Source organism: Meles meles, chromosome 2, assembly GCF_922984935.1.
Source record: "Meles meles chromosome 2, mMelMel3.1 paternal haplotype, whole genome shotgun sequence".
NCBI classification, from domain to species: Eukaryota; Metazoa; Chordata; class Mammalia; order Carnivora; family Mustelidae; genus Meles; species Meles meles.
Window position 1 is genome coordinate 158,503,265 of NC_060067.1, and position 7,554 is coordinate 158,510,818.

Consider the following 7,554-nt stretch of genomic DNA (forward strand, 5'->3'; position numbering starts at 1 on the left):
TCAGGGTCCTGGGATCGAGCCCCGCATCGGGCTCTCTGCTCCGCGGGGAGCCTGCTTCCCCCTCTCTCTCTGCCTGCTGCTCTACTTGTGATCTCTCTCTCTCTGTCAAATAAATAAATAAATAAATAAATAAGCTAGATGATTACAAACCAACAAACTGAAAAATAAATATCAAAAAGATATTGATCAACTTATTTCAAAATTCATGTTTTGAAACCTGCTCATAAATATATACAGCACCTTTATTCATAATTGCAAAAGCTATAAGTAACTAAGATGTTCTCTAACAGAAAAAAGGATAAACAAACTGTGGCATATCTCTATAATGGAATATGATTCAGTGTTAAAAAGAAATAAACTATCAAACCATAATATATGAGGATAACTCCTCAATACATATTGCTAAGTGAAAGAAACCAGTCTCTACAGTCTACATACTATATGACTCCAATTATATAAGAGTCTGGAAAAGGTAAAACTAGAAATGGTAAAAAGATCAATGGTTGCCTGGAATTCCAAGCAAGGGGAAGGTCGAGTAGATGAGGCACAGGTGATATTTTGGGGTAGTGAGACTATTCTGTATCATAATGTAATAATGAGGGATACATGATGCTATATATATAGAATCATAGACCTTTATAGCACAGCATGCAAATAAAAATATTAAGAGGCTGGGGTATCCCAGGATGGAATGCAGAATGTGACAACACAATCTAACTATATTTAACATGTTAAAAAAAAAAACCCTCACTGAAGGGTGTGGTGGAGGGAAAGGTGCTGACCTAAGTAACTTTGGAAGTAGAATCTATAAGACTGAAGGCAAAAAGACACTACACAGTGACCCCTCCGTGGCTGTTGGTTAAGTGTCTGCCTTTGGCTCAGGTCATGATTCCAGCGTCCTGAGATCAAGTCCCATGTTGAGCTCCTTGCTCAGCAGGGAGCCTGCTTCTCCCTCTGCCTGCTGCTCCCCACCTGCTTGTTCTCTCTCTCTCTGACAAATAAATAAAATCTTTAAAAAGAAAGATACTATACATAAGTACTATACTCTACTTGATAAAATTATTTATCACAGGATACAGATTGATAATTCTGATACTGCTATACATGCATACTGTAATTTAACAACTGTATAAATGGCAGATGGTGAAGGACAGGCTTCTCACTGTCTGGGTGGGAGGAGGTTACAGATAAGCAAAGGGAGGAGGGTAGAACATTTCATGTAGTAATGGATTCAAGTTGGAGACATCAGTATAAACTCATGTTTAGCTTGATACAGATAAAATAGTTACATAGAGAAATTTATATAGATATATGTGCACATAAAGATTAATATACACAAGGAAAAAATATATATATTTCTTTGCTCTGTGAGCTGGCAGGGCCTCGAAGTTATGACAAACCAGTAGCATTGAGCCTACCTAGTAACTAGACTTGGTTTCTAATCCATTCTCTAATAAAAGAAACCAGGGGTTTTTTGAGAAATAGTTGATTCTGAGACTAGGACAGGAAATATACAAGATCAGCCTAGAGTACCTTGGAGTAGGCGCACGTAAATATCGGGGGGAAAAAAAGAAAAAACAATAAAGCCCAAACACCTGATGAGGGTATATATCAAAAGGACACAGGATATAGTTGAAAGAGCTCCCAATGGCCAAAGCTGGAACAATTAGAGTAACAAAACACTTTCTAAAAGTAATACTGGATTATAATCCAAAGTATAAAATAAATATCCATAAGTTCATACTGAGATAAATAAACAAATAAATGAATAAATAAATAAATGAGGGAGAATAGATAAATCTCATGTACAGAGGAATTTCAAAAAAATCTACGTAGATACTCTGTCCTCAGGGAGATGGAACATAACTCCCCACTCCTTAAGTGTAGGCTGCATGCACATACGACTTCCTTCCAAAGAGTGCAGTATGGAGAGGGGGAGGACGAGAATAACTTTACAGTAGAGGAACCTGGCAAACACTACCGCAGCCAGGTGACCAAGGCTACTATCAACAGTGATAAGTCACATTCACAGTATGTACCCTTCATGGGATGTGATGAAAATGGCACTTTAACTGTGTGGTCTTCTTCCTAAAAACATATAACCCAAATTTAATCATATAATAAATACTAGATAAATCTCATTTGAGGGACATTCTGTAAAACACCTAACCAGTACTCCTCAAAACTTGTCAAGATCAGGGGTGTGTGGCTGGTTGTCAACAGAGCATGTAACTCAGGGCACGTGGGTGGCTCAGTGGGTTAAGCCTCTGTCTTCCACTCGGGTCATGATCTCAGGGTCCTGGGATCGAGCCCCGCATTGGGCTCTCTGCTCAGCAGGGAGCCTGCTTCTCCCTCCCTCTCTGCCTGCCTCTCTGCCTACTTGTGATCTCTCTCTCTCTCTGTGAAATAGATCAATCTTTAAAAAAAATAAAAATAAAAATAATTTTTAAAAAATAGAGCATGTGACTCTTAATCTCTAGGTCGTGAACTCAAGCCCCATGTAGGGTAGAGAGATTGCTTGGGGAAAAAAATATGTAAAAACTAAGAAAAAAAATGAACAAAGTATGGATTTTAGTTAATAATAATGTATCAATATTGACTAATTGTAACAAACACACCACACTAATGCAAAATGTTAAATAATAGAGACTGCGGGGTATAACGTATATGGGAAATTTCTGTATATTAGCATTTTTTTCAGTACATCTAAAACTATTCTAAAATTTAGAACTTTATTAAAGTAATATTGAGAATCATACAACCATAGAAAGTGGGAAGGGGAAGGGACCATAAAAATCACCAGTTAAACCTTCTGTTTTATAAGGGAGAAAACAGGATGCATAGCAGAACTTAATAGCCTGCACTTCGGAACAGGTCTTAAATAAACATTGGTGGGTAGCTGCTGAACTTTGCCCTCAGTGACATTATAATTTTGTCATAGCACATAATAGACACTCAATAAATAATTACTGAATGGTGAATAATCTCCAAAAACCTACCTTCTACCCAAGTATTTTGTCCATTCAGTTTATTTATTAACTCATTCATTCAACAAATTTGCTGAGTGTCTGGTATCATAATTTTACTCCTGGAACTATAATTACTTAGAAACTCTACCAAAGGAATGTCATTTTGGCAATTTTCCATATCTGACTTTGTAGGAAACTCTATTTAGCTGATTCAAGTTTGTAAGTGTCCAAGGAAGAATTGTTTCAAGCCACGTATTAACAGGAAATAGACTGAGGAGGTCTGAAAAGAGAAGGATGGCTCTTAGGAGTCACAAAGAATATGTGTGGTTCATTCACACTCAAGTTATGGGCTACAGCGGTTTTGAATAGTATTAGGATCTCCAATCTCTCATTCTACTCCTTTTACTACTTACTGAGGCAATAAGCTAAGAGTATAGTTTTGTCTTGCTTTCCAGTTTCAGCTGTGTGATCTTGGCCAAGTTACCTAATCTTTTTGAGGTTCAGTTCCCCCATCTGAAAAATTACCTCATAAAAGAATGTTGCTTAGTTTCAATAAACCAACATTTCTAAAGTGTTTAGCACACTTGGCAATGACATTATGACTACTAGTATTATTACTATCATTGTTATCTTTACCAACCAACCAGATGCTTGTACCTCCGAAATAACTTAGGGCAATAACTCGGGAACTGCAAAGAACACATGTTGGCGCACTTAATCTTTTGATTTTTCTAGGTTTAATAAGTGGGTTGTTTCCAACAAGCCACAGAATTATTGTTGGGATGTGGGCTATGACTTTATTTACTGTCAGTCCAGTGCCTCTTTTAGACTGCTAGGAAACTAAAGGGGTTATTTTCAAGTTCCTTTCCTTCTTGGCCTCCTTCCCTGCCCAAGTGTTTTCATGTTAACATTATCATTCATTCTAAATATTCCATGGGCTCCCTAAAAGTGGGTAAGTTTTTCTTGATAAATTTCTCTCCTGATGTTTATCCTTTTTACTTTATTTCTATCATATTTAAAGATCACATTACTCAGGGTGCTTACCACCTCTATGTATAAATGCTGAGAAAAAGTCCAGTCCTCCCAGAGGGTGCCTCCCTCTCCGTGCCCAAGTAAAAGAGGGCTTGTGTTTGCTATTCTGACTAAAAGTGTCTGAGCCAGAAGTCTCCCTCTCCAATCCCCATCAGAGCCCCGGCTGCCTGTGTGGGAATCCCAGCAGTTCCCGAAGACATCAGCCTTCTGAGACTGCATGCACATAGGAATGCCTCTTGGAAACAGTGCTCTCTGCCTGTCATGGTGGCACCAGCTCAGCTCCTCCCACAACAGCTCCTTGGTACTTCCGCTGCCTCCTCCAGGGCCTCCCTGGAGGCTGCTCAGTAGAGTCTGCTTTCATAAGTTCTACTTCAGTGGCAGAAAGTTAAGTTTGAGTAATAGAGGTTATCTTGTTCAACTCAGTTACAAAAACCATTCTAAGCACAAATGTTCCAACTTCAGAGGAAATCTTAAAGGAAATTTTAAATAGTTTTAATCAAAAAGAACACTGTTTTACAGGGTTCAAAAATAATTAAGTTAACACAACAGGTTAATTGTTTCTTTTTAACTGATTTTAAAGGAATTTTCAAAATTCCTTTTTGATAATGTGGCTCATTATCATTGCAACAAGCAGACTGAGGATTCGTTTTCAACTAGCATAATTATTTTGAAACTCCTTTTGTCAAGAATAGTCACAAAAAAACAGGTCCTACTTCTCTCTTAGGAGGAACATGTGAAGGTTGAAACCAGCTGCTGCTTCTCCCCACACTGCCAATCTTAGTGATTCCAGAAGGATTTGGGCCTGAGGGAGATAAGAGAAAGGGGTCAATTACGGAACAGAGGAGCAGCAGATTCTAAATCAGGGCATATGCATGAGCTCCCAACTAGAAATCAGAGGAAGAGCTTATGTGTGTTCCCATTTTTTTCATAAGCTTAGGATGTCCAATGTCTAAAATTATTTGTATTTAAGACATCTCCTGAGACTTCAACTGATTGGAAGGATTTTGTTGTTATTATTTGTTTATAAAATACTAATCAGCTTGCTTTTCAAATTTAATAACAATACTTTTAACATAATTGCTTAAGTTCTATATCAAATGTTTCTCTACTCAAGAATTGACTCTGTCATTAATTTGCAGGATTTTCTAACAAACCTGACTGGACATAAGGGTGATAACATAACCTATATAAATCACACACACACGTAGTAAATATCACATGAAAATCTAGCAGAACATATTTTCTAGAAATGTGGACAATATATTTAAATGTCCTAACCTACCACACTTCAGAGGTTTACTTTGGGAGGCCCCAGAGACTGTCTCAAAGAGAGAGATGGTCTCTAGAACAACATAAATCAGGATTTGACAAGGTCTTAGTACTGATAGTCAGGAGAGAAAACAAAACAAACAAAATGCCATATATAAGAAGATAAATAGTGGTTTCAGATTTGAACCCCAAATTAAAAGTCACAAGGGCAACCTCTCCAATTGCAGGCCTTGGTTTGCAATTCCATTGCTTTTCAAATGGGCAAATTTGTGTGAAGGATATCAGGATAAATAATAGAAGATGTTTTTAAATTTAACAACATTCAATAATTCTCCCTAGAAATGGTGGGGTGTCTAGAAAGTAATAAGTAAATGTTTGAGACACAACAAGGGACTAGGAAGCCAAGATCAAAATGCATTGTTTAGGGGAAATCTTTCCTAAGTGTCTAGGAACATGATCCAGAGGCATTAGGTAGTCATTTCATTGTCTAGAGCTACTGGCACCACTTGAAGCAGGCATGTAAGAAATATGGTGGCAGGCAGATTAGGATTTGAATATTGTTGAATATAAAAATGAGTCAACAATTATCACTAGCTGTGAGATAAATGCAAGGAAACAAAATGAGCAGTGCAATAAGGGAAATAAAAAAGAATTAGACACACAGGGAAATAACAGTAAAACAGAGAAAAAGAGAGAACCCGTTTATAGGAAAAGCAATTTGGGTTGGCACTATACTTCTAGTCTAGATTGACTGACATGGGGGAAACAAGATGAACAGCTCTTAAGATGGAGTGAAGGCTGAAAAGCTTCTATTAGTTTCTATTTTCCTCTTACACTTATAAAACTCAACACCCACAACCCACATAATCCAATTTTAAAATGGGCAGAAGACCTGAACAGACATTTCTCCAAGAAGACATTTAGCTGGCCAGCAAACACATGAAAAGATGTTCAATAGGGATGCCTAGGTAGCTCAGTTGGTTGGACGTCTGCCTTTGGCTCAGGTCATGATCCCAAGGTACTGGGATCAAGTCGTGCTTCCTGCTGAGCAGGGAGCCTGATTCTCCCTTTGCCTGCTGCTCCCCACCCCCCACCCCCGCTTATGCTATCTTTCTCTCTCAAATAAATAAATAAAATATTTTTTTTAAAAAGAGGCTCAACATCACTCATCATCAGGAAAATGCAAATCAAAACTACAATGAGATATTTTCTTACACCTGTCAGAATGGCTAAAATCCAAAACAGAGGAAACAATGAGTGCTGGCAAAGATGTGGAGAAAAAGGAATCCTCTTGCACTGTTGGTGGAATGGCAAACTGGTAGAGTCCCTGTGGAAAACATTAAGGAATTTCCACATAAAGTTAAAAATAGGGGTGTCTGGATGGCTCAGTTGGTTAAGCTTCTGACTTAAGCTCAGTTCATGATCCCCGGGTCCTGGGATAGAGTCCTGCATTGGGCTCCCTGCTTCATGAGAAGCCTGTTTCTCCCTCTGCCTCTCTCTTTCTTTGTCCCTATGAACAAATGAATAAAGTCTCAAAGAAAAAGTTAAAAATAGAACTGCCCTATGATCCAGTAATTGCACTACTGGAGATTTACCTCCAAAATACAAAAATGCTGATTCAAAGAGATATACTCACCTCTATTTTTATAGCAGCATTATTTACAATAGCCAAGATATGGAAGCAGCCCAAGTGTCCACCAACTGATGAATGGATAAAGAAGATGTGACATATATATACACAATGAAATATTATTTGGCCATAAAAAGAATGAAATCTTGCCATTTGCAACAATGTGGATGGAGCTAGAGAGTATAATGCTAAGTGAAATAAGTTCGTCAGAGAAAAAGACACCATACAATTTCACTCATATGTGGAATTTAAGAAACAAAACAAATAGCCAAAGGAAAAAAGAGAGAGAGAGAGAGAGAGAGACAAACCAAGAAACTAACTCTTAACTATAGAGAACAAAGTGATGGTTCCCAGAGAGGAGGTAGGTGGGGAGATGGGGGGAAATAGGAGATGGGTATTACGGAGTGCACTTGTCATGAGGAAAACCAGGAGATGTATGGAGTTGTTGAATCACGATATTGTACAACTGAAATACCTATAACGTTGTATTAAAATAAAATAGGGGTGTCTGGGTGGAATTAAAATAAAAAATAGAAACACTTGAATCTCAATAAAAAAGAAATAAACCCACTCATTTCTATTTTCCCCTCCTGCTCCACCAAAACTGTTCTTCCGGGGCGCCTGGGTGGCTCAGTGGATTGGGCCGCTGCCTTC